This window comes from Oncorhynchus keta, chromosome 32 (assembly GCF_023373465.1).
Source record: "Oncorhynchus keta strain PuntledgeMale-10-30-2019 chromosome 32, Oket_V2, whole genome shotgun sequence".
Classification (NCBI taxonomy): domain Eukaryota; kingdom Metazoa; phylum Chordata; class Actinopteri; order Salmoniformes; family Salmonidae; genus Oncorhynchus; species Oncorhynchus keta.
Window position 1 is genome coordinate 2,085,560 of NC_068452.1, and position 26,710 is coordinate 2,112,269.

The window sequence follows — 26,710 nt, forward strand, 5'->3', positions numbered from 1 at the left end:
GGAAGTGGGAAATCTGAGGTTTGTAGTTTTTCAACTCTTTTCCTATTGAATACACTGTGTTTATAGGGTCAAATTGCACTTCCTAAGGCTTCCACTAGATGGCAACAGTCTTTAGAATCTTGTTTGATGCTTCTACTGTGAAGGAGGGGGGAATGGGAGCTGAATGAGTCAGTGGTCTGGCAGATTGCCATGAGCTCGTGACGTGCATTCACGTGAGAGTTAGCTTGAGTTCTATTGCATTTCTGAAGACAAAGGTATTCTCCGGTTGGAACATTACTGAAGATTTATGTTAAAAACATCCTAAAGATTGATTCTATACTTCGTTTGACATATTTCTACGGACTGCAATGGAACCTTTTGACCCCCGCGACGCTTCTGCATCATGAATTTGGATTACTGGGCTGAACGTGCTTACAAAAAGGAGATATTCGGACATAAAGATGAACTTCGAACAAATCAAACATTTATTGTGGAACTGGGATTCCTGGGAGTGCATTCTGATGAATATCATCAAAGGTAAGTGAATATTTCTAATGCTATTTCTGACTTCTGTTGACTCCAACATGGCGGATATCTGTTTGGCTTGATTTGTTTGAGTGCTGTACTCAGATTATTGCATGGTTTGCTTTTTCCGTAAAGTTTTTAAAAAATCTGACGCAGCGATTGCATTAAGGAGAAGTATATCTTTAATTCTGTGAATAACAGATTTTAACAGTCTTTTATCAATGTTTATTATGAATATTTCTGTAAATTGATGTGGCTCTCTGCAAAATCACCTGATGTTTTGGAGGCAAAACATTACTGAACGTAACGCGCCAATGTAAAGGGGTGCCGCTTGCGTAAGAAGTTTTGAAGGTATCTGTTCACATTATTACAACATATAACATGGTTTCGATGCCCATCATTATATTCAATGTAATAATGTGACACAGATATTGGTAAATTATTTAACGCCATGTTATAATATCTGGTACGTACACACCTATGAAGTATTTATGCTGAACAAAAATATAAACGCAACATGCAATCATTTCAAATATTTTACTGAGTAACAGTTCATATAATGAAATCAGTACATTTAGAAAATGAATTAGGCCCTAATCTATGCATTTCACATGCCCACCCACTTGTCACCCAGGCCCACCCACTGGGGAGCCAGGTCCAGCCAATCAGAATTAGTGTCACGCCCTGACCATAGAGAGCCCTTAGTTCTCTATGGTGTAGTAGGTCAGGGTGTGATTAGGAGGTAATCTAGTATAGATTTTCTATGTGGGGTTCTAGTTTATTATTTCTATGTTGGTGATTTGTATGATTCCCAATTAGAGGCAGCTGGTAATCGTTGTCTCTAATTGGGGATCATATTTAGGTAGCATTTTTTCCACCTGTGTTTGTGGGATATTATTTTGTGTTTTGTGCATGTGCACCACGTAGTCACGTTTCGTTGTTAGTTTATTTGATTTTATTGTTTCGCTAAGTTTCACTTTACAATAAATATGTGGAATTCAACATCCGCTGTGCCTTGGTCCGTCTCTCCTCACGTTTGTGACAATTAGTTTTTCCCTACAAAAGGGCTATATTACAGACAGAAATACTCCTCAGTTTCATCACCTGTCTGGGTGGCTGGTCTTAAACGATCCCGCAGGTGAAGAAGCTGGATGTGGTTGTTCTGGGCGTGTTTAGTTACACTTGGGCTGCGTTTGTGAGGCCGGTTGGATGTACAGTCAAATTCTCAACATTGAGTGAGAAATTGACATTCAATTCTCTGACAGCAGCTCTGGTGGACATTCCTGCAGTCAGCATGCCAATTGCACACTCCCTCAAAATGTGTGGCATCTGTGGCATTGTGTTGAGTGACAAACCTGCACATTTAGAGCCCTTTTGTTGTCCCCAGCACAAGGTGCACCTATGTAATGATAATGCTGTTAAATCAGCTTCATGATATGACACAGCTGTCAGGTTGATGGATTATCTTGGCAAAGGAGATATGCTCACGAACAGGGATGAAAACTAATTTGTGCACAACATTTGAGAGATTTATGGGTTCTTTCATTTCAACTCATGAAACGTGGGACTGAGACTTTATATGTCGAGTTCATATTTTTGTTCAATAAACATATTTCATAAATTGTCATACAGATTCTGTAATAGCAGTTGTTACTAACAGTTGGCATTAGAGCATATGTCAACAGAAAGAACATTCATCTATAACACCCATTTTAACTAGTTTTGTAACATCTTATGCCATTACCCTTAACTATTTAAAAGCACTTATGACAGCTTATGACAATGTTGTAATGTTGTTATAAAGGCTTTATGAATGCATTTATAAGGACACCTACAGTAAAGTGTTACCAAGAGTTCCAGAAATGTTGGGAAAATTATTTTTATTGTTTAAAGAACTTATGAAAGAGATTGGTAGCTTTGAAACCTTAGTTGTAGGGTTTCAAAGGGATTCAAAGGGATTTTACTTTAAGAGCCACGCACAGTGTGTGAAAGTACTTGAAATCATCTTCTAACAGGCAATCACACATACAGCTGAAGTTGGAAGTTTACATACACCGTAGCAAAATACATTTAAACTCCCTTTTTCACAATTCCTGACATTTAATCCTAGTAAAAATTCCCTGTTTTAGGTCAGTTAGGATCACCACTTTATTTTAAGAATGTGAAATGTCAGTATAATAGTAGAGAGAATGATTTATTTCTACTTTTATTTCTTTCATCACGTTCTCAGTGGGTCAGAAGTTTGCATTTCACTCAATTAGTATTTGGTAGCATTGCCTTTAAATTATTTACCTTGGGTCAAACGTTGCGGGTAGCATTCCACAAGCTTCCCACAATAAGTGGGTGAATTTTGGTCCATTCCTCTTGACAGAGCTGGTCAGGAGCACAGCATGTTGGGGTTGGGGAGAAAGCACAGCATGTTGCCAACTGAGTCAGGTTTGTAGGCCTCCTTGCTCGCACACGCTTTTTCAGTTCTGCCCACAAATGTTCTATAAGATTGAGGTCAGGGCTTTGAGAGGGCCACTCCAATATCTTGACTTTGCCTTAAGCCATTTTGCCACAACTTTGGAAGTATGCTTGGGGTCATTGTCCATTTGGAAGACCCATTTGCAACCAAGCCTTAACTTCCTGACTGATGTCTTGAGATGTTGCTTCAATATATCCACATGATTTCCCTCCCTCATGATGCCATCTATTTTGTGACGTGCACCAGTCCCTCCTGCAGCAAAGCACCCCCACAACATGATGCTGCCACCACCGTGCTTCCCGGTTGGGACGGTGTTCTTCGGCTTGCACGTTTTTCTTCCAAACATAACGATGGTCATTATGGCCAAGCAGTTTTTTTTTTCATCAGACCAGAGGACATTTCTCCAAAAAGTACGATCTTCGTCCCCATTTGCAGTTGCAAACTGTAGTCTGGCTTTTTTATGGTGGTTTTGGAGCAGTGGCTTCTTCCTTGCTGAGCGGCCTTTCAGGTTATGCCGACATAGGACTCTACTTTGGATATACAGTGGGGTAAAAACATATTTAGTCAGCCACCAATTGTGCAAGTTCTCCCATTTAAAAAGATGAAAGAGGCCTGTAATTTTCATCATAGGTACACTTCAACTATGACAGACAGAATGAGAAAAAAAATCCAGAAAATCACATTGTAGGTTTTTTATGAATGTATTTGCAAATTATGGTGGAAAATAAGTATTTGGTCAATAACAAAAGTTAATCTCAATACTTTGTTATATACCCTTTGTTGGCAATGACAGAGGTCAAACGTTTTCTGTAAGTCTTCACAAGGTTTTCACACACTGTTGCTGATATTTTTTGCACAATTGGTGGCTGACTAAATACTTTTTTGCCCCACTGTAGATACTTGTGTACCTGTTTCCTCCAGCATCTTCACAAGGTCCTTTGCTGTTGTTCTGGGATTGATTTGACCTTTTCGCACCAAAGTACGTTCATCTCTAGGAGACAGAACGTGTCTCCTTCCTGAGCGGTATGACGGCTGTGTGGTCCCATGGTGTTCATACTTGCGTACTATTGTTTGTACAGATGAACGTGGTACCTTCAGGCATATGGACATTTCTCCCAAGGATGAACCAGACTTTTATTTTCTACAATTGTTTTCTGAGGTCTTGGCTGATTTCTTTTGATTTTCCCATGATGTCAAGCAAAGGGGCACTGAGTCTGAAGGTAGGTGTAACGGTTCTCTTGTGGTGAAGGAGAAGCGGACCAAAATGCAGTGTGTAGATTGCGATCCATGTTTAATGAACAAACGTAAAACACGAATCAATACAAACACTACAAAACAATAAATGTAACGAAAACCGAAACAGCCTATACTTGTGTAAACTAACACACAGAGACAGGAACATCAAAACACTAAGGACAATCACCCACGAAACACACAAAGAATATGGCTGCCTAAATATGGTTCCCAATCAGAGACAACGATAAACACCTGCCTCTGATTGAGAACCACTTCAGACAGCCATAGACTTAACTAGAACAACCCACTAAGCTACAATCCCAATACATACACACCACATACAAAAACCCATGTCACACCCTGGCCTGACCAAATAAATGAAGATAAACACAAAATACTTCGACCAGGGCGTGACAGTAGGCCTTGAAATCCATCCACAGGTACACCTCCAATTGACTAAAATGATTTCAATTAGCCTATCAGAAGCTTCTAAAGCCATGACATCGTTTTCAGGAATTTTCCAAGCTGTTTGAAGGCACTGTCAACTTCGTGTATGTAAACTTCTGACCCACTGGAATTGTGATACAGTGAATTGTAAGTGAAGTAATCTGTCTGTAAACAATTGTTGGAAAAATGTATTGTGTCATGCACAAAGTAGATGTCCTAACCGACTTTCCAACACTATAGTTTGTTAACAAGACATTTGTGGAGTGGTTGAAAAAAAGTTTTCATGACTCCAACCAAAGTGTATATAAACTCCCGACTTCAACTGTAACTAAAACTCTATTATACTGTGTGACATGTTTTCATTTCTTAGTTTAATACCCCGATCCTTTCTCTGACCAATTTCTGACTAAGAATTACAGATTATGAAATTGCTTGGTATATCGCTATTCTATTATATTTCATTCTATTCCCAGATAATTCCAATAAAAGCCTCCTCCTCAGAGATTGAGAGATTAAACTAATAAACCTTGCGGTGTTCTAAATTACAGAGGTGGCCTTCTATACTATCACTAGGTACAACTTGAATATCACATATAAAGGCCTTGGGACATATTATCATAGTATATGTTACAGTATGTTGACACAATAAACCTTAGGGGTACTTAGCACTACAGTGTTAAAGTTCATGTTTATAAGCATAACAAACAAGCAGTGCCATGTCCAGTTCTGTTCGCATTGTCAACATGAATGCTCTCAAGGGTTCCTCCAGAGGTAGATTGGGATAAAAAGGGGCGACTAAAATAATAAATAATTGACCACACTAGATTAATTTCGTGGTCCACTAGGATCTAGGATCCTGCCAGGACAATCCGCTGTTTGTGTGTGTGTGTGTGTGTGTGTGTGTGTGTGTGTGTGTGTGTGTGTGTGTGTGTGTGTGTGTGTGTGTGTGTGTGTGTGTGTGTGTGTGTGTGTGTGTGTGTGTGTGTGTGTGTGTGTGTGTGTGTGTGTGTGTGTGTGTGTGTGTGTGTTTGCGGGTGCGTGTGTGTGTGTGTGATATCTGAGAGAAAATATCCCCAATAGTATTACTTGGATGAGGACATACTGTATGTATTATGGTTATGGTGTCGTGACTCGACCAAGAGCTTTGTAAGGGATGCGTTCTATGGAAAGTAATGAACGACGTGGAAGGGGTGCTCCACGATGCGCTAGCGGAGTGGAACTGACCTTCCATGGAGTTGCATTATTTTCCAGAGAGAGCATAGAGCCCCGAGTTGAATGTCCCTTTTATACCATGGTTAAAATTTAAACCATTTGCTGCTAGAAATGTGTTAGTTTGCCAGTAGAAATGTGTTCAACATCCACTGAAGTAGCTATCAAGTTTACTAGATAGCTACAGTAGTTGCCGTGGTAACCAAACCAACAGGGCTCGAACCACCCAGTTTATGAACACAGATAATAGAATTCTCATGTTCATGTTTATTTAAGTCCTTGTTAACAAGGACTCCTAGCTGCGTTAAGGTTGATCTTAATCAAAAGATTGATTACATTAGTCTAATCAGGGTGTAGATAATGTGATATTATTTTGGAAAAGTTGTTCAAAGCCAGAGGGCATGTTGTTTCTGATAGAGAGAGAGAATGTGTGTGTGTGTGTGTGTGTGTGTGTGTGTGTGTGTGTGTGTGTGTGTGTGTGTGTGTGTGTGTGTGTGTGTGTGTGTGTGTGTGTGTGTGTGTGTGTGTGTGTGTGTGTGTGTGTGTGTGTGTGTGTGTGTGTGTGTGTGTGCGTGCGCGTGTGTGTGTGTGTGTGTGTTCCATGCAGTTGTGCTAACCTAAATTTTGTAAATGAGATACAGTATGCAGCTCACTTTAATTCTCAGGGTATGATTCACACCATGACAAGCAATGACAAGTCTTTTTTTGCATGATTAAACATGTATGCTATATGCCACATTTCTTTATGTCGCTCTCAGTTTAGGTTTAGTTTATGGGCGTACAGTGGCGATCATAAATTGTCTCAAATAACACAAGCTACTGTATGAATCTACAAAATGTCTTGAAGATTAAACTATAGCTTTTAGCTAAAGCTTTGTTGATCACTCTTTGGAAATCTCTTGAATATTCAGATGTTCACCAGACCAGCATTGTTGTGTCAGAACAACTCTGTGCTTGTGGCTGACTGTGTTAAAACCTGCATCTCCTGCACACCACAAGACTGTGTTAGCCCATTGAGCTAAAGCCAAGGCATTAGCTCGGGGAGCTAACGCAAGTCTTCAGGTCTTAGCTAAGGTTACTCATCAAACAAGCATGGTTTTGAACCACATCCATTAAGCTTGCACAAAAAGTTCCACATGGCATCACTGCCTAAATTTTCCCCACTTAATATGCCATTCATCCAGTTTAACACCAAATTTCAGTTCCCAAAATACTCTCACATTCATTAGGGGTTTTGCATTTCAATAACCACTCAAAATGTGATTATGTGGATGTGTTTAGCTTGAAACATTTCCGATTTCAAAGACCCTGACGCGTGTGATCTTCTGGGCTCCATAGCCAACGCACAAACAAAGGGAACTTGCATTGTGTTGACTTCAGCAAATCTATTATCTACATGCGCTCAGGGGTTTGTTATTTTGGACCAAATACCCAGGGAACGAACGTTCTGTACTTCCTGAAATTAAAACCTATGTATGCATCAAATGTTTAAGCACGTCTGACAGAATATCAATTTCTCAGCAGTCTCTACTCTACCACAGATTGAAGAGCATTTCGCTACCCATTAACCTTTTTTGTACAACCAATTGGGCAAAATGTTTTGCTGAAGGGAAAAATTAAAGGGGATGTTAGGGTGACGTGTCAGGTCACAGTAACTGGTTAGCCGTTTAGCTCTGACCTGACCTTTTAAAGGGGCGCTGCAGGAAAAAAAGATGATTTTACCCGGGTTTTTTTCTGCTATTTCCACACTTTCAGGTCAAAATAACCCTCTAAAATTGTGAACATTATGATAAAGCCTTTTTGGGTAAGCTGTTTAGGGGGGGGTTCTAAATTAAATTAAAACATTGGTGTGACATTGTTACATACAATGATATACCGTGACATTTCAAATGAGTAATTAAATAAGACAGCTAACTTTTCAATGTAGTTTTGACTGGTAGCCTTCACATGTCTACCTTGATGTTTATGTGAGCCAATCAATGCAGCAAAGAGGCTCAATGTGTAGCAAGTGGAGGGAGAGTTCACTGATGCAATGCCAGATGGAATAAAATTACGGATTTCAAAGTTTGCGAAATAAGAAAGAGTGGGCTACAACGACAAATCATGTTTCATCTAAATGGGGTTGGGGAGAAAGCACAGAATATTGCCACAAAAAAAACTATTGCCCGTAATCATGGCATTCAACATGTGTAATGAACATGAGAAGATGTATAATGAATTGAGTACATTTTGGAGCGGTATCCCAGACACTTTCCATTGAAAATGCTTCTTAGTACATGATTAGGCTTAATCTGGGTCCTAGAAAATGTTGGCTTTGTTACAGGAGAGATAGAAAGGAGAATATGACGGCGTTTGCTTGTGTGGTACCTGAATGCGAGGGTAAGCGGTTGTGTAGGATGTTATGGTTATGATAGTGATGTAACTTGCACTTTGTTTTCAGGTTTGAATGAGACGATGTATTCCCCTGACCTTATACTTTCAATAAAGTGATTGTTTTATTCATTTGATATTACTTGTGTATATCTTTCCTTACCATACGTAAGACTCAATACTTTCTGTAATTTGTTTTGGTGCAGATGTGTATTTAATTTACTATCCGGATAAGAAAGTGTCTGATCACAGAAAATGGTGCATCATTTTTGAAAAAGTACCAGAATATAGGATCAGAATATAAATACATTTTACTGTTACTTATACCTTCCAGAGCTTGAGCTGTAAAACAATAACTTGAACAGTTGGTTACGATCTGTTTATTCTGTTATGTTTAAAACTGACAAGAGAGTTTGTGAAGACGACAACCTTTCATTTCAGTATGGTTTATTTATTTACCTTCGACAACAGAAAACATTCCGGAATGTTTAATGCAAGAGTGTTTACTCATTAGAACATTTTTAATAAGTAATAATCTCCAGTATCATTACAAAGTTTATTTCGCATTACGATGAAATAGACTTTGTGATGATTACGCCATGGGCCTTCATCGCCTTCAGAGGCCTACAACAGCAAGTAGTACTTAGTATTACTTAGACTGTTAAGCCTCTGAGATGCAGTGACCTACAGTATGGTCTGCCCTGTAGATAATCATGGCATTCTGCAATTACTAGACCGCAGACAGAGTGTAGGTCAGGATGGTCCACCATGTAAACAGGCTGTTCTGGTCCTGCGTCATCTTCTGGTGACCTATTGAAAACAGTGCAATAATGATATAGCAAATTAAGATGCGTGGAGTGTGCCTTTCGTTTTGATAGCATAACAAAGTAGCCTACACTCCATGTGCCTTTATTGTTGCTTGAAGGCATAAGGGGGTGGGCTCTAGATGATTGCATCAGCATATGTAAATATGTTCAAATGTGTATTCCCACACCCACACAGGCTCAGGGAAATAAATGACAAAATAATATAGTTCGAATTTCTTTTCAAAAAAACAACCACAGTTATTTATTAGACATAAAGTGATTATTTAAAATGTTAATGAAAAAGACTGTATGGGGACATTAAGAGTGAATGATGTATCAGGATTAGGCTTGCAAAATTCAGGGAACTTTCAATACATTTCCTGGTTTTCATGAAATCCCTGTTGGAAGTTCCCGGAATCAGGAGGGAATACTGTAAGCAGTAAATCCGGAACCCTCCAACCAGGTATTCTGGAAAACCAGGGAATTTATTGAAACCCTAATCAGGTCCAATAACAAAAAGTCATAAAGTCAAAAGTCTCATCCTTCTTCCTGTTCTCTCTTCTTGTTCTGAGGCCATGTCTTGAGAGATGTAGGCTATCAGGTTCAATGACAAAAGTTAGTGTCTTCTCCATTTCCTTGTTCTCTATTCTTGTCTGAGGCATTGCCTTGTTCCCTTGTTCCAGTTCTGCAACGCTCTTGATCTCTGTTTTTGTTCTGACTGAGCCCATGTCTTTGCTTCCCGTTCGTCTCCCGCAGGTTCCCTGTCTCTCGTTTCTAATTTCATTCAGAGCAGAGTCTGCGAACAGCAGGTGTTCTCCCTTTATCTGCCACCTACAGAGGTGGATCTACATCTTCGGACTGTTATCTCTGATTGCTCTGGTCTAATGTTTATCTTAGGGATGAGTAATGCCCCCCCCCCCCCAAAATGGTTCAATGCATATTTCAATTCAACACTTCCACGGACAGCATGAAAATTCAGGAATTGTTCAGGAATCCTAATCCGGGATATATCATCGTTGGGGTTTGTGGTGTTGTTATTTGTGCGGCTTGATTATTTTCCAGGGTGTTGGGAATCAAAAGCACAACAGGGGACGAGAGTACAAAAACCAAGCCGGATCCTCTCCTTTCTATTGAACACTGTATTTCACTACACTCACATTAACATCTTCCAACCATGTGTATGTGACCAATACAATTTGATTTGATTTGAAGTAAAAACATTGATTTTTTAAAAAATGATCCATTCGTCCTTCAGCTTCAACCACCAACCTGAATCTAAAAGTAGAGCTGTCGCCATGTGATCCATGTGAAACGGAGAGAGGTGTGAATCATACTACTCTGTCTTGCAGAGATGAGTGGATTAGAGTGAAATATGTTTCCTTGAGCTTCGCAAAATGTCTTGACCCCCGTGCTGGTCGGCTATAAGCATTACCCAGGATTAATATTCGACCATCACTGAGAAATGAGCCTCATACCTTATGGAAAATGTGTTTAATTACAATAATACAATGCGGCTTTACTTGAAATTGCTGGAACTGCCTCCAGACGTATTTTGCCATAGCCATAACTTAATGAAAGATGAATGCAAATATTGGAATCATGTCATAGGGTTCATTATAGTAATACATCTCCAATATGTGTTGTTGAAAGGCACGAAGCTGTTTGGCCGCGTATCCATGGGAACTCTGATTAAGCACGTCCAGCGGAATTACGGAGATCTAAGTCATGATTAAAGCTTTATCAATTGCATAAAGGTTACGAAGGTGTCATTATGTATTCTATGACCAGCACATGGTGATGAGACTTTTAAAGTCAGAGTTCTCCGATTGGATTTACTGAGATAAGATGATTCGTAGGCTCGATACTTGAGACTTGTACGCACTTTATGTGACAATCAACGTTTTTGGGGGCTTTGTGACCTTTCTGGAGATCTAAACATACTTGTGAATGACAAGTGCATCAATTACTCCAGAGTGTGAGAGCTTTGTTCCCTCATTAGAGAGTTCAATCTTAGGAGGGTTCCAAAATTGTTCTTCGGCTATACCCATAGGAGAACCCTTTTTTAGCTTCTACCTGGAACCAAATAGGGTCCTTTAAAGTGTTCTCCTACGGGGACAGATAGCACCTTTTTTTCTAAGAGTGTGGAGGAGAATCCAGACTGTCCTAAGATCGACACCAAGAAGTCAGACAACATTGAATGACTTGGAAACTTTCACAATCTGAAAATACAGCAAAAGCATAAATCGTCCAAGAAATATGCCATTTCTATGTCTATCGATTTAGATTCCGGAGCTATAACATTTACAATGCCACTGTCCAAGGACTTGCTATTTGAAAAGCTGGTTTCATATGCACATGAAATCATTCAAAATCTACCTCTATTTTGAGACACCCTTTGAGACATCCGAACTCGGAAATTAGGAGCTATCACAAACCCCTAGTCATTACTCCACGTTATCACGCCTTCCTGGGTGAATGTGTATAACATCAGCCAAAAAATAAAATAAACGTATTGTCAGGGTAGAGAGGGAAAGTTTCCTTTGGGAAGGCTCATAAATAACCCTGGGCTCTCATTGACAGCTTGTTACTCACTCTTTATTAGCAAAGGGAGACCGTAAATCATTGCCTTGAAAATTATTAGCTCCACATATGAGGTACTGTGCATGTGCATGTCAGCGATGGAGGAGAAGGAGAGGAGGAAGAGAGAGAGAGAGAGAGAGAGAGAGAGAGAGAGAGAGAGAGAGAGAGAGAGAGAGAGAGAGAGAGAGAGAGAGAGAGAGAGAGAGAGAGAGAGAGAGAGAGAGAGAAAGGAAGGAAGGAAGGAAGGAAGGAAGGAAGGAAGGAAGGAAGGAAGGAAGGAAGGAAGGAAGGAAGGAAGGAAGGAAGGAAGGAAGGAAGGAAGGAAGGAAAAGAGGGGGAAGGGGGGAAAGAAGGGGAGCGGGAGAAGGAGCAAAAAAGAGAGAGAGGCGAGAGAAGCAATATTCAAGTCCCAAGTAAATTATACATTATATCCCACCTCTCCAGTAGCACACTGTTTGCCATTGCTGAATCAACTAGATGACTCTCTGACTAAACCAAAAAGGCAAAGAAACCCAGGCAAACACTGCGGCATTATGTTAACACTCTCCATCAGGTAAATCTACTTGAATATTAGGTAAATCTACTTTGATATGCAGGGAGTGTAGTTGAAAGAGACTTTATCAGAAAGGTCATTTGGGGTGACCTGAAGGTTTTGTATAGTTTTTAAGAACACAGCCAGAATTATATTTAAAACTCTGGACCTTAGTTTTAGGCTACAAGGCCAGCAACTAGAGCTTTTCCTGGTCTATTCACATGGTTTAATTCACAACCTTCACAACTAACTGTACAAAAACTTTATTACACCCCAAGTAGACTTCTTATGACATGGCTTTGTACTCACAGAAAAATTAAAAGACTATCCCTCTTCCTAGACAGTCTGGAGGCCTGTGTACTGTAAGTACTCTAATACACTGTAATTTAGGGCTTTGAAAGCCTCCCTACTTCTTCTTCTCCCCTGGAGTCCTGTAGCTAGCCCTATTTCTAGCCTTCATCAAAGCATGTCAAGGAAGCTCTGACATCGGGCCGAGCACCAATCTCCAGGCTATCTTCCCAGCAATGATAGCTGTTTTTTGGGGGGCAGTTTTTAAGGCGCTGCAGGTAGTAATAGGAGTCACATCTTGTTTCCACGCGACCCTGTCTTTATCTGAAGGCTTATTTCGTTTATGTCATTCTCACCGGTTACTGTCAGAACAGTTAAGTTCCAACCTTAATACGGCTAACTAATGATTTCCCGTGTGGTACAAGGAGAAGCATACACCACAGTTTGACTTGACTCTGCTGTATAAGTGTAGCCTAAAATTTTGGGGGGTTTTGAAATTAGGGACTAGAAAATAACAATTAGTGATGGGCATTCCGTCTCTTCTCAGTGAGCCGGCTCGTTCGTCTCTTCTCAGTGAGCCGGCTCGTTCGTCTCTTCTCAGTGAGCCGGCTCGTTCGTCTCTTCTCAGTGAGCCGGCTCGTTCGTCTCTTCTCAGTGAGCCGGCTCGTTCGTCTCTTCTCAGTGAGCCGGCTCGTTCGTCTCTTCTCAGTGAGCCGGCTCGTTCGTCTCTTCTCAGTGAGCCGGCTCGTTCGGCTCTTCTCAGTGAGCCGGCTCGTTCGTCTCTTCTCAGTGAGCCGGCTCGTTCGTCTCTTCTCAGTGAGCCGGCTCGTTCGTCTCTTCTCAGTGAGCCGGCTCGTTCGTCTCTTCTCAGTGAGCCGGCTCGTTCGGCTCTTCTCAGTGAGCCGGCTCGTTCGGCTCTTCTCAGTGAGCCGGCTCGTTCGGCTCTTCTCAGTGAGCCGGCTCGTTCGTCTCTTCTCAGTGAGCCGGCTCGTTCGTCTCTTCTCAGTGAGCCGGCTCGTTCGTCTCTTCTCAGTGAGCCGGCTCGTTCGGCTCAGCTCACCAAAAAAAGACGGATCTTTTGGCTCCCAAGCGGCTCTTTAAAAAAAACATTGGCAACAACAAGCGTTGGACTAGTAACCGAAAGGTTGCAAGATTGAACCCCCGAGCTGACAAGGTAAAAATCTGTAGTTCTGCCCCTGAATAAGGCAGTTAACCCACTATTCCTTGGCCGTCGTTGAAAATAAGAATATGTTCTTAACTGACTTGCCTAGTTAAATAAATAATTGCATTTAAAGTTTAACTTTTTAATGTATATTAACAAAGTCCATATAAATCTAAACAATTCAAAACGAATACAATCTGAACAACATAATAGAATATTGCACCATATTAAAGAGAAATTAATAACCATTTGCAAAACTGCAGCATCCCACGAATTGAATTAAATGTAAAAAAGAAGGATGCTATTACACACAAGTATGAAATGAATACACTCTGAACAACATAATAATATAATATTGCACCATATCAAAGAAAAATAAATAACAATGTGCAAAACTGCAGCATCCCACTTAAAACATTAGACTGGTCCCTCTTTTCTCTCTCTCTTCTTTATTGCCATGTTATAACCAGCAGCACTCAGCAATTCTGACCATATTTTGCTTTAATGAGAGATTTGCATTCGGGAATGCAAGCTGCCTCACTTTCGAGGGGCTGATGCGGTTTCTTCTCTCAGTAATTATTTGTCCCGTTTTCGAGAAGATCCCCTCAGAGGGAGCGGATGTGGCCACTATGGCAGAGTCTCCCTGTCATGACATTAGTAAGCCGTGGATAGACAGAGGCCTTGTTCTTCCACCAGCTCAGAGGATCTGCAGATCTTTGGAGGAGGGGATCCTCCAATTAGGATCGGACCTCCATTATGGCATCTGCTGAGAGATTCCTTTGTGCTGCATCCCCAGTTGCTCTCTCGTCAAACAGCATCCAAACAGCAGACGTTTGTGACACTACTGCTGGTGCTTCTGCACCATCTGATCCCTCATCTTCCTGTTGTCCTGGTGCCAGAGCCAGCTGATTGCTGGGGCTGTCCCTCCCTGCTGCTGAGGTTATTCTTCGAAGAGCCTCATCAATCGCTCTGGCATCACTGAAGGCTAACTTCTTAAACCTGGGGTCAAGTGCAGCGGTTTCTGATCGCACGTGACTCTATTCTGTTCTGTGGAACTTTCTGTCCATTGATGAACATAGGGTGTCCATCAACTCTGTCACATGTCTTATGGTTACATTTGCTCCTCTCTGGTGGCTGATTGTGATTCGCTGCAGACCCTTACACAGGAGTATCATTTTTGAGGCTGTCACATAGCTGAAAAGAGAGAACAGTAACTTATTAGTTCAGGTTCATGTTTTGTCTACTGATACTACCTTCTCATCTACTGCTCATATACATATATAATACTAGATTAAATAAGGATGTAGTAATAACTGCTTACTGTACCTCGCTCCACTGATCTCCACAGTGACCTGCTCAAAGAGTTCCAGGACTCTGCACACCTCCTCCACCACCTCCCATTCCTCTTGGGTCAGAGCATCAACAGGTGCATTGACAATGTCCAGGGTAGAGATGATGGCATCCTTAGACTCAAGAAACCGCTTCAACATATAAAATGTTGAATTCCACCTTGTAGTGCAGTCTTGTTTAGGCCTCAGCTCAGCCATCCCCATTTGGCGTTGTGTACGTAGACTTTAGTTTTTCAGCACCTACTGTGCTCCTGTGGAAATATTCCACAGCTGCTTTCACTTTGTCCACAGTCAGCTTCTTCACCTTCAGAGCATCTCTTACAATCAGGTTAATTGTGTGGGAAAGGCATGGATGATTTTAAAATGATCATGGCTTTGGTTATGTTAGTTGCATTGTCGCTAACACAACAGACCACTTTACTTGCCATTCTCTGGCCACTCTCAACAGTTCCTCTACCAAGTTCTCTGAGGTGTGTCTGTCGCTGAACTCAAAGAAGTCAATGAAGTGACATGTAACCGACATGTAAGAAGTGGTTACCCTTGATGTCCAGCAGTCAGTGGTAAGGCAAACTGCAGTAGCTTTTTGGACTTTCCCGCACTGAAGCCTGTGTGCTCTCATAGTTGTGGGTACATGGGTACATTGGCTCTAGACTATTGCTATAATTTCTAAAACCTCTGTCCTCCACGATCGAAAATGGCTGGAAATTGGTGGCAAACATTTTACCAACGCAATATCAATTTGGCCTTGTTTTGTTACAGACATAGACTTTGGCATAAACTGGTCCATGGAAGACTGCGTTGCTGTGGGTCGCGGAGTAGGCCTGCTTGACTGAGTGGATACATCTCCACCTGTGAAGGTGCTGGCTCCACCACTATCACTAGCAGGCCCGCTAGTTTCTCGAAACTCCGCTACAGCTCGCTTCACAGTTGGGTGCACAGTTCGCATATGCCGGTGTAGGTTGTGAGTAGAACCGCCTTATATGAGATTTTGTTTTGGAAAGTTCTACACTGTGCTCCAACATTGCCTACTATTAAAATGCATCCAAATGCTACTGTGCTTCCGACTCATTTTCCAGCTGTTGTTTTCACAGCTGTCCTTCCTCTCTCTCCTCGGCTGCTAACTGTGTGACTGTAAGAGAGTTGGCTCGGTCCTCCCTCACGCATCTTTGGTTCATTGGTTGACACTGCATGTCTGATTGACAGGAACAACAGATGAGGATGTTCGTCTGAGCAGACAGTCGGAACGAATGTGTGTGCGCTTGAGCATTTAGGCCTATATTATTTTATTTATGTTTCCATTCTTTGAATTAGTACGTTCTATTCATTTAAATCTTTTGATTATACATATCTTATTTTTTATATATTTTTATCAAATGTTTCGGCTCTTCTGATATGCGAGCTGGCTCCCAACATTCACCTTCAAGAGCCGACTCGTCCGCGAACGACCCATCACTAATAACACTGCATTTAGCAATGAAGCTAATGTGTGAGCTAGTTAGCTTTACAATGCAATGATATATGTCATCAGTCTCATCATATTGTGTTGAACAAGCTGGAATTTCTTTTGACAGGTCCCCCAACGTTGATTCTCTCTGCACAAGTGATTATTCAGGAATTGTCACATTGATGCTAATAGTATTTAACATACACCTACATAAATAGTAGATTATAGATGGATTAAAAGCGGCACAATTTTTTTTTAAACTCACTCTTGGGGACTGCATGAGTTTCTGTAAAATAAAATGAAATGCTATTCTCACATACAATTAAAAGATGAACAGCTATCCTGACACCTCTTAAGACTTTGTCTTCTGCTAAGGTACAGTATTTAAAAAGAAATAATGACTACAGATCTAAAATGAATCCTGACAGGAGGGAGCTAGGTCACTCTTCTCTTATCTACATACCCACTCTTGGATGGCTGCACTGGTTGCTAACACGCAGTTTGCCTCCATATGCTTATACTAATGAGGCCAGACTAAAGTCTGCGCAGTTTATTTGGAGTGGTCCAGCTGCTTTATAATAAGGTGCTTGTGTTTGCGCATGCTAATGTACCTGGTGTTAATAAGCTAATTTAGAAACTCACCGACGCTTCATCTTATTCTCTTAAAATTGACTCTGAGGTCCATGTTGGCAAGCGACTACCTTAAAATGCAAATATAGAATGAGAAGGATTTGGCGGCCATTTTGAACTCCATATTGGTTTATATCCCAGTCTTTTTGAGAGGTGTAACGGTCAGTTGGGGCTGGCACAATTAATCGTGTTAATTGTGCCATGCAACAATCATGTAACCAGGTTGGCACTATTATGAATGAAGACCATCACAAAAAAAAAACATTTATACTGTATATATCATTTTTATGTGGAACAAACAGCTGACTGAAGGACAGGACAGTTGGGCATTCATGCGATTGAGTCCATTGCCACGGTAACATGGACTCATTACAAAGTGATTGAGATTAAACATTGTCGCTTGTTGCTGAAACAAGCAAGGTGTTGTAGCAAACAAGTCTTTGGTTGCCTAGGCAACGCCTCCCTGCAGCAGCAGCACATGCAGTCAGGAGCAGAAGAAAGGAGAAAATGTGTTTTGTTATTCAAACGATTGTAACAGTGACCGCGGTCATTTGGTTGACTAGTAAAATCCCGTGACTGTCACAGCCTTACGGTCAGTCAGCACGAAATTCAACATCGCTAATAGGAAAACAAGGGATGGCACAAATGTCATGATGTGTATTCAAGAATGATCTGTATTCCCAAATGAATCAGCTGGTATGCAGAATTAAACCAAAATTCCACAAAATCAACTAAAATGTATAGACTAAACAAAGTCAGGCCTCAGCCGGATCATCAGGTCTTGTTCGCCCAGCCAGTCCATGAGTTTTTTGTTGTTGTTTTGTTTGTTTTGTTGGTGACGTCGGGGTGGATCCTCCGGCTGATGGAACCGGGGGTGCCTAAGCCAGCCAGTCGAGCTTTCACGCCCTGGCTGGCTCGAGAGGTTTCCTTGCCTCGGTTGGCTCAGCGGCTTCCCATCCCACATCACACTCCTCGGGCTCCCTCTCTGCAGCGGGAACGACAGGCTTCCATGCCTCCGGCTCCCCGGGCTCTCACTCTTCTGCCGGTTCGTTGGGCTTCCACGCCCCAACCGGCTTGCACAGCGGCCATGTCTCGTCCGGTTCGCCCAGGTGGGACGCCGAGTGGCGCCCCAAGAGGGAGGGGGTACTGCCACGTCTGCTCCCGCTCTTCCCCTCCCTGGCGCTTCGAGGGCGCTAGGCTGTCCTGCATCACGCACTCTTTCCATCCATTACGCACACCTGCCTTCCCTCGTCACGTGCATCAGTGATATTGGACTCACCTGGACTCCCTCATCACCTGCTATTACCTCCCCTATATTTGTCGGTTCCCCAGCTCTGTTTCCCGGTTCTGCATTGATTGTTTTTTGTCTTTGTTTTCTTGTATGCTGACGCTGTTCCTGTATCGTTCCATGTCCGTTCCTTATTCAATGTTTGACTCCCCGTACCTGCTTCGTCTCTCCAGCGTCAACTCATGTGACAGTAAGTCCCAAAATTCAGCAAGAAAAACAACATTTCTGCAAAAAGTCTAAATAATCTATCTGAAATAAATGAGTGAAACGATTGATCTTATCAGCTCAGTTGTTTCCCACTGGGCACACACTGGTTGAATCATTTTTATGTCCACGTCATTTCATTTCAATTAAATGACGTTGAACCAACGTGGAATGGACATTGAATTGACATCTGTGCCCAGTGGGTTGTCTGTGTAATAGTCCAAAGGAACGTGGAGAAGAAACATTTAAAATAGTCATCCAAACTTTAGTCCTTAGAAGCAATACCACAGAGGAAACATCACTTAAAAACCAATACAATATCCCTTAAGCAAGTATTTGTGAATGTAGGCTTTTAAACTATAAACAGTTTTCTATTTTTCCTTCTTCAGTGGGTTTAAATAGTTTTCTAGTTTGCATGTAACTTTTAATGAACTATGGGGTAGAAAGTAACTGTCACGCCCTGGCCTTAGTTATCTTTGTTTTCTTTATTATTTCGGTTAGGTCAGGGTGTGACATGGGCGATTTATGTGTTTTTTAACTGGTCTAGGGGTTTTTGTATGTTTATGGGGCTGTGTCCTTTCTAGGTAGTTTGTATGTCGATGGTTGCCTGGATTGGTTCTCAATTAGAGGCAGCTGTCTATCGTTGTCTCTGATTGGGAACCATATTTAGGCAGCTATATTCTGTGGGTATTTTGTGGGTGATTGTCTTCTGTCTTTGTGTCATTGTACCAGATAGGACTGTTTCGGTTTTCACATTTGTTGTTTTGTATTTTGTAGTGTACTCGGTTATCATCTATATTAAAGATGTTGAACACGGCCTCCCGGGTGGCGCAGTGGTTAAGGGCGCTGTACTGCAGCGCCAGCTGTGCCATCAGAGTCCCTGGGTTTGCGCCCAGGCTCTGTCGTAATCGCGCACCAGCGACTCCTGTGGCGGGCCGGGTGCAGTGCGCGCTAGCCGGGTGCAGGTGCACGGTGTACCCTCTGACACATTGGTGCGGCTGGCTTCCGGGTTGGATGCGCGCTGTGTTAAGAAGCAGTACGGCAGGTTGGGTTGTGTATCGGAGGACGCATGACATTCAACCTTCGTCTCTCCCGAGCCCGTACGGGAGTTGTAGCGATGAGACAAGATAGTAGCTACTACAACAATTGGATACCATGAAATTGGGGAGAAAAAGGGGTACAATTTAAAAATTAAAAAGATGTTGAACACTAACCATGCTGCATTTTGGTCCTCCTCTCCTTCAGCGGAGGAAAGCCGCTACAGTAACATACTGAAGCGAACATACTGAATTCAATTTTATCATCATACACAAATGTGTTTGCCATCCTACATTTGGTTGGTAGACCCTGAAAATAAGATATTTAACTGAATAACGAGGTGTGAGTAAATTGATAAAGGATACAGTGAGGTGAATACGATTAATAGGAAATGTGAAAGAATTAAAACAAACTTTTAACAACCCCAATTAGCTACAGTACAAGAGCTGACCTTCTGACAACAACAAAAAAAATATATAAAATAAGAAAGAGGTTTTATTGTGACATAGTAATGGTGCCCCTGGACAAATGAAGGTTAAGTCCCTTGCTCAAGGACACAGATTTCTCACCTTGACAGCTCAGGTATTCAAACCAGGAACCATTCAATAACTGGCCCAATGCGCTAACCGCTAGGCTACCTGCCACCCATTAAATGTGGTCCATCTTCAAATTTCCACCCGATTTAACATTAAGTGTATATTAACTGTATGTTCAATACACTCTCCATCTATCAATGTGTGAATAACTACTTAATAAAAGCATTTTGGCCATATTGCAAAACTAAAACCTGCCACCGAGGCCCAATAGCTTTAAGCTGATACAAGACTTGAGCCCTGTGGTCTTGAGAACCATTGACAGAATGTACTGATTTACGCACACTCATTTTTAAAAAAAAATCCATATTTAATCATTCATAAAAACAGTTGGCCCTCTCCTGTCCTGCCAATAGCAATCAAAGTGTCATTGCCTCAGCCAATGTATGGAACATAAACACGTCATAAATCACATGTTTTACTGTACTGCAGCTGACCCTTCTCTGTTTTTTATTGAGGTGGTTAAAGTCGATCTATGAGTTGCATATTGCACTGTTCTTAAAGACGTCATCCTATAAGCCATGTTATGACCTTGCCAAGTCCCATACTGCAGTATGGCTTGACCAATCAGATCGGGCCTATATGTGTTGACCAATCAGAAATGGCCTCTATGGGTTACTTTACGTCATGAAAGGGTGTCCATGGAGGTGCGGCACTAGACAGTTCAGTTTGACAGTGGGACCGCACAGAGACATTAATGGCATTAGGTTACTGTATGTCTCCTGGTGGCTTGTGGGTAGCCACGGAGGTCACTATGGATTCTAAATCATGTTAATAAATCACTAGGAGTAATTCATTCAAACTTTGAACTAATTGTGAATGGCATTTAGTGTCTGTAATATGTGGTGCAAAGCAGGGTATGACATGTGTTCCTCACAATGACAGTGATTTCAGATAGTAAGGATTCTCAAGGCCTCTCTGTGGGTTAGAATAGGTTTGTTGTTACAGGCGTTTCAATGACCTTGACATGGAACAACTGTGAAATCGGAAAAACTTTAAACTGAACGTTGACCTTGTGAACCAGCTGTCAATTTAAACACTTTCTTGAAAGTTGGATTTGAGTCATTCCTAATCGACAACAAACTATTCTCAAAGTGTAACACCCCTTTCATTTTCATCCCCCGATGTTATTCTCTGTTGGTTTTCACTTGTTTTCCGAGCCAAATCCATGTAACTACATTACTCTGACAACAATTGTATTGACATTTCACAGCGTACCATACGATAAAGTGATTTAAAAGTAGTACCGTAAGCATGTTTCAGCCCCTTCTCTGATTGGTGGAAAAAAGGCAAATACAGCAGGTTGTTCAGGTGATGAAATAAAAAGGCTGAATCAGGAATAATCTGGCCAAATTGGAACCAAAGTAGCAACCTTTGGTTCTTAGGGGAAAGAGAGAGGAAAACAGTCTGTTTTCCCGTACATGATAACATACAGTATCTTGTCAAATGTACCACGACTTCTTCATGAGCCTGTTCTTTCAAAACTACAATCTACTAACCCACGTTGTCTGTGTGTGATTAAATAAACGTGTGTGTGCATGAACCCACATTACAGTTAAGCGAGGGAGCTATGTAGAGGTCAGTCCTCCATTTTCACGCTCTCTCCATTCCTGTATATTCCTGTATATTAAACACCGCCATGCCACAGCTACTATGGGCCCCCCCCCGTCTCTTATCACTATGCTTCATTCCAAAACTTATCTCGGGGGAACCCTTATATTCCCAATGATTAGTGGTTCTCCATTTCATGTGCCCTGATCCACTGCAGATACTCAGATTCTCTAGAATGTAATTGTGCACCGCCTCTCTTTACTCCTCAATCCGTTCCAATCTCCGTGTTTTATTACAGCTCATGAAAGCCAATCCTGGCTAATATTCACAGGGCTTTTCACCTCCGCCATGTGCCTGATTGTGGTATGAAACCTTGACATGTGTGGCCATGAGGTCTGGAAATACTCCCTCTGTGGCTTGAAGTGTAATCACCACACTGACACTGTACCCCCAGCAGTCCTATGTGCGGCTGTCTCAAGTGTGTGTGCGTGTGTGTGTGTGTGTGTGTGTGTGTGTGTGTGTGTGTGTGTGTGTGTGTGTGTGTGTGTGTGTGTGTGTGTGTGTGTGTGTGTGTGTGTGTGTGTGTGTGTGTGTGTGTGTGTGTGTGTGTGTGTGTGTGTGTGTGTGTGTGTGTGTATGCGTGCTTGCTTGCGTGCATGTGTGTGTGTGTGTATGTAGTTACATTAGCCTCTAAACTGTAATCTAGAGATGTCTGAATGACTATTTTCTGCAGGTATACTGTATTTGGCTGCAAAACCATGTGTGTTTGCAATCTGCTACATTTCTGCAGCCTCCCACATTGAGAATATGCTATGCAGTTTTTGTCCCAACCGCCCCCAAGAAATTCCATTGTCTCATTAGCATCATAATGAAAACTCTGTCTGCATGGTGCCCCATCGGATTTATCCTTCTTTGATAGGTCGGTCATTTAGACTGCTCTTTGTATGTAATGCCTACTACAGCAATTGTGCATCATGCAAATAGCAGAGGTGGATATAGGTTGTGAATTATACATTATTTCATTTAATTGATTTCCAGATTGATTCAGGAACACAAAGGAAATGACTGTCAGAGTAAGAGATGAACTGCCACCACTGATGTGAAGCTCAATACATTTCTGTTTGCTTTTGTCATTGGGATTGTTAATGGGACATAATAGCTCAATCCCATTGTCTTTATACAATGAAGAAGAGACCACATAAATGTATTCATGTGTTAAAGTTGTGGCAGGAGAACCAACATGGTGTACAATGTATGTTGAATGGAATGTGTGATAAGTTTGTTTTGGGTGACATAAGCGAATTGATGATATTTGTAATGCTTAAACAAATTTAAGTTTGTCTTCTCAAAAAAAAGGAGAGAGAGAGAGAGAAAGGCGGAGAGAGGGAGAGAGAGAGGGAGAGAGAGGGAACGAAAGAAAGAAAGAAAGAAAGAAAGAAAGAAAGAAAGAAAGAAAGAAAGAAAGAAAGTTTGTTTGTATCTGAAAGTTATTTATGGGATCTGAATGTTGACTGTTCCCTGTGAACCACAGCAGATGCGAGAGTGCATCATAAGTACCACTCCAGTACCTGAGAGTCTAACATGAAAACAATGGTCACAAAACAACCAAAGAGCAAGAGGGCAAACATCACAATAAGACAAATACATGAGCACTTGTACAACGTTCATCCCATGCACAAGCTACAATATATTGGTAATATTGTGACTAGAGTGCTAATGAATATATTTAGTCTAAATGCTTATAAACATAAACACCTGTTATGAATGGAATCACCTCCTCAAAATATTTCTGGCACTAATTTGCCTCCATATTCGCTGGGGAAGCTACCTGCGATGATATCAGGCCTCATTATCTGACCTTTGACCCTTTTCTGAGGAGATGAATCAGAGTGCGGGGAGTGTGGGTGACCCCCATTCCCCTGGCTGCCGTTTTATCAACGCCACAGCATCAGCACTGCTAATGTGATTTCACTGCATTGCAGCGGGAAGTATTGCTATGCACACAATGACAGGGGGAAATGAGGGCATTTTCAAATTGCCATGTAGGAGGAGAAGCCACCGTGTTCTAGTCAGCGAATGTGTCAAATTCATATCAAATCAGCAGTGCTGTTGGGTGCAGATGATTAGGGATTATGTTCTCTTTCTACCTGGTTGAAAAGGGAATGTAGAGCCAGGTTAGGAGGAATAACACCTCAGATACCAGTACTCCTTTCCTGCAGTCAGATGACCAAGCGGCCTCATTGGTGTCATTTTATTCATATCTTTCATCATTTCATAATTACTTATTATCATTTTTTTTGTTTTCTATGCCAAACGGTTTTGTTATATTTCAGTCTTCTGTGATGTATATAAAGTGTACTATTGGGATGTATACTAAATACTTTAACATTTTACACTATATCTGACATAGTTCAAGTGTCTTCTTTTTTTATTTAATCCATAACCGTGTGTGTGAGGTGTATACTTTTGCTTCAAAGAAGATTGGTTTTAGACGACCAAGAAACCCTCTGTGTGACAAAGGATTTTGCATACTGCAGTAGAAGGTTTTTGAACTTTGGTATTGTAGTCTACCTAGTAACCATGTAATGTTGGTTGGCATATAACATTTTAACCTGTGACAATAAACTGCGACCTCTGTTGCATTGTTGCTTACATAAAACACAGACAGAGTCATCTATGGGTATTAAAGCATCGTATGTACAGTATTGTCAAGAGGACATATTGACTTAAGCTCCACAAGCCATTAAGTATCAGAACTTAAGTTACTGCCACAATAGCTGCTGTTACGTATAGTACATGCTGCAGTTTTCCCAATTTAATGACAGATTCTCTCATAATATACAAGGGAGTCTTACTCCAGACCACATGGCAGCCCATTCATTCTCCCACCATTGAATTGCTTCTTCAGGACATGTTACTACAGCCCTAGTTTTCCACCAAGTGACTCGGGGCTATTGGCGAAAATTACAATGTTTACGCAACTATAGCAAGCTACTGATAACAACTTGGAACCTGCCTGTGAAAATTGAATTTTTTCCCCCATTACCCCTCCAGTGTTTTATCAACCCGACCTGAGCACTGGCGGTGCTCCTAAACCGTTTCCATAAAACATCTGCACGAAGAAACAACGCAATTATGGAAGCCATCTGGAACAATAACGGGAGGAGAATGGGTATGATTAACACTAACGCAAACAGATGGCAAAGTGTTAGATTGCTGTTCCACAAGCACATAATAGAGGCAACCTTAAGTCCAATTATGGATGGTTGCAGGGGAGTCTGTCGCTGCTGTCGCCCGACCGTCGTCGTAACGAGAGTCAAAGCCCTTTTCTACTGCGAGGCTTGAGCTTTCTTAAAGGGAGTCGCCCACACTATTTCCTGATGTTACAGCCACGACGCCACTAGAGACAATTGCAGACAGACAGGTGTTACGGTAGACAAAGGAGGGGTTCAGTTGATATGATCATGAGAATAATTAGGTGCACCAGGGGTTGGGCTGGAGTCAGAGTGCAGGACGGTGCGGTACTCAGCGGTGTAGGTTTATTCAAATGAGCTGTCAGCGTAGCTGGTCTTCTGATCAGTCTTTGAACAAAGTGACAGGAAAGCTCCCAAGGGACAAGGGGATGTTTCGAATGATAGTCTAATGATAGTCTTCTCTACAAGGGGAGGGAAGGGCGTGATGAAGACTCATTTAGTGTTATATCTCCATGGTAATGCTCGATTAGAGCCCTCATCTTAATTTGGAGCACTCAATTATCGAAGGTAGCTCTAACACCTGTAAGTGGTCTTTTATTTAGACCAAAATGTGCAAAGTTGGGGAGAGATTTCCGACTTAACAACTGAAGAGATCATTTATTATTTGTTGGGTTTTACACTTTTGGAAAATGTTTTATCCGAGAGGTGTTTGGTTTGACTGTTTCAGTATTATTATATTAATATTATTATATTCACATTTGGACTGTGCAATCGACCAGTGAGAGCCTGAGAGGATGATGGGAGGAGGAGAGGAGGATGGGGGGAAGACGGGAGGGATAGGAAGGATGGATGAGTGTTCTCTCCCTCCTCCCCTCCGTAGCAGGTTGTCTCATCTCCCTGAGAACATAACCAGAGAATGTTGACACCTAATTGCCTCCAGCAGGACTAGCCTCATCAAGTGTGTTTGTGTGTGTGCATGTGTGTGTGTGTGTGTGTTTGTGTGTGTGTGTGTGTGTGTGTGTGTGTGTGTGTGTGTGTGTGTGTGTGTGTGTGTGTGTGTGTGTGTGTGTGTGTGTGTGTGTGTGTGGAAGTGCGGAAGTGCGTGTTGAAGTGTGTGTGTATGCCTCATCAAGTTGATTTCTGCCAGGCATCTGTTCGCCGAGCGCACCACCAGCGATGAGCGATGATGAGTATCAACCCAAATTATTTTCTCTATTCTCCCCCTCCTTGTTGCGTCCTGGGGCCATGCAAGTCTGCCAATTGTGAGGTTTATCTGGAATCCTGGCCAGGAAAGTGTGTATGTTTTGGCACAAACAGCTTTTTGGCCTTCAGCGAGTAACAGGCATTGCAATGACCCTTAGAAGTCATACACGTAAAGACATGCTCTGGTACTTTGGCGACTAGTAAGTATTTTTTAAACCTCCTGCTTTGTGTCAATGTGTAGTTTGTACATTCATAATTAGCCACGAAATCCCTAGTTTGAAAAATACTGTTTTCTGGAAGCTGTACGGACATTTTCCCTAAACCCCCCCAGTGACAACTTGCAAGAATCACACAGCAGAGCGAGTGATGTACATTTACATTTACATTTAAGTCATTTAGCAGATGCTCTTATCCAGAGCGACTTACAAATTGGTGCATTCACCTTATCACATCCAGTGGAACAGTCACTTTACAATAGTGCATCTAAATCTTAAAAGGGGGGGGGTTAGAAGGATTACTTATCCTATCCTAGGTATTCCTTAAAGAGGTGGGGTTTCAGGTGTCTCCGGAAGGTGGTGATTGACTCCGCTGTCCTGGCGTCGTGAGGGAGTGTGT